This window comes from Sardina pilchardus, chromosome 8, assembly GCF_963854185.1.
Source record: "Sardina pilchardus chromosome 8, fSarPil1.1, whole genome shotgun sequence".
Lineage (NCBI taxonomy): Eukaryota > Metazoa > Chordata > Actinopteri > Clupeiformes > Clupeidae > Sardina > Sardina pilchardus.
Genome location: NC_085001.1, coordinates 23,254,728 through 23,256,385, shown reverse-complemented (window position 1 = coordinate 23,256,385; position 1,658 = coordinate 23,254,728).

Sequence of the window (1,658 nt, the reverse complement as noted above, 5' to 3'; positions counted from 1 at the left end):
GGGAAGATAGGGAAGGACGGACTGAAAGAAGCAGGGTCCGGCTTGATGATGGATGGCTGCTCATCTGGCCTGGCAGGTTTCCTGAGCGCGCCTCCGTGATGATGTGCAATCAGAGGATAATAAGTTCTCTTATGGCCCTTTATGAGCGACCAGCGAGGGGGCTGTTGACACAGGGAGGCCCATTAGGATAATTGACCAGTCAGTGGGGAAGGCCGGCTGGAAAATGTGGCTCCGGCGACAAAGCACTTAGTGTGTGTGACAGCGCCCAGGCAACTGGTAAAGGGAACAGCGACACAGAGAGAGACAGACAGACAGAGAAAGAGCGAGGGAGAGATAGAGAGAGAGGGAGAGAGAGAGAGAGGGAATGGTGGAGAGGTGTGCATTGTGTGGCTTGACAGCGTTAAGCTCTGTGTTTACCCCAGGTTTTTGAATTGCCGACGGTGTTTCGTGTGTGTCTGTTGTGCCAGTAAGTGTTCTTATGATGAACTGAAATTGAACACACACACACGTAAACACACACACGCGCGCGCGCGAGCGCAGAGGCACACAGAAAGCGACTAATAAGGAGGAAGAGAAAGACTGACTGTCTGTCTGTCTGAGTGTGTGTGTTTGTCTGTGTGTGTGTGTGTCTGTGTGTATGTGTGTGTGTGCTCATGTAGGGGGCGAGTTTGTGTGTGTGTGTGTGTGTGTGTGTGTGTGTGCGCATGTGTGTGTGTGTTTATGTGTGGGAGATGAGTGGACACAAGTGTGAAAATGAATCATTTCGTCTCTGGTCATGCTGAGTCTAATTTTAGATTACTTTCATAGCTCCTCCTGCACAACCAAATAGCGCATTGTTCTAGGCAGAGGAGCCTTGACACCCTGGCAGAGAGAGGGAGAGAGAGAGAGAAATAGAGAGGGAGAGGAGGGAGGGAGAGAGAGAGAGAGAGAGAAAATAGAGAGAGAGAGAGAGAGAGAGAGAGAGAGAGAGAGAGAGAGAGAGAGAGAGAGAGAGAGAGAGAGAGAGAGATATGGCTGACCAGAACATGTTCCTCTCTTCGCTACAGCCAGTGATTTGAGCTTTGACAAGTCTGGCGAGTGCGTACGTACGCGCGGCGTTAGAACTGTAACACACACTTTGAGCCTCTCTTGTTAAGTCGTCTGATTGAAGGTGAACTGGAGGCATTGGCACCTCCTAATCTGTGCGTCTGTCATGGGCCCCGATGGCTTGCCATTGGCTGCCATTGGTTGGCTGGCACCGCCGCGTCTTTGTGTGGCATGCGGCTCTTTTATTTGCAGAAGAGTGTCAAAACGAGAAAAACGAGAAGCGGGGCGAGAGGAGAGATCAAAGTGGCACACTGGCATTCATACGTGTTTTATGCTGATGAACAGCTGGGAAAGTGTTAGCGTGTGTGTGTGTGTGTGTGTGTGTGTGTGTGTGTGCGCACTCAAATGTGCATAGCTGTGTGTAATGTGTTTGCCTCTGTGTCAGACTCTGTCTGTGTTTGTGCGCAGTTTGTTGAAAGAAACTTTGTTTTTGACGCGGATGGGTGGAAGTTGGACATTATACAACCTAACTGTGTATTGTAATATTGCGATAAAAAATATATCTCCTATTACCACAAGTTTGTCACCATACATTGTGTGATAAAGAATGTGTAAGCAGCCATATTTTTAGC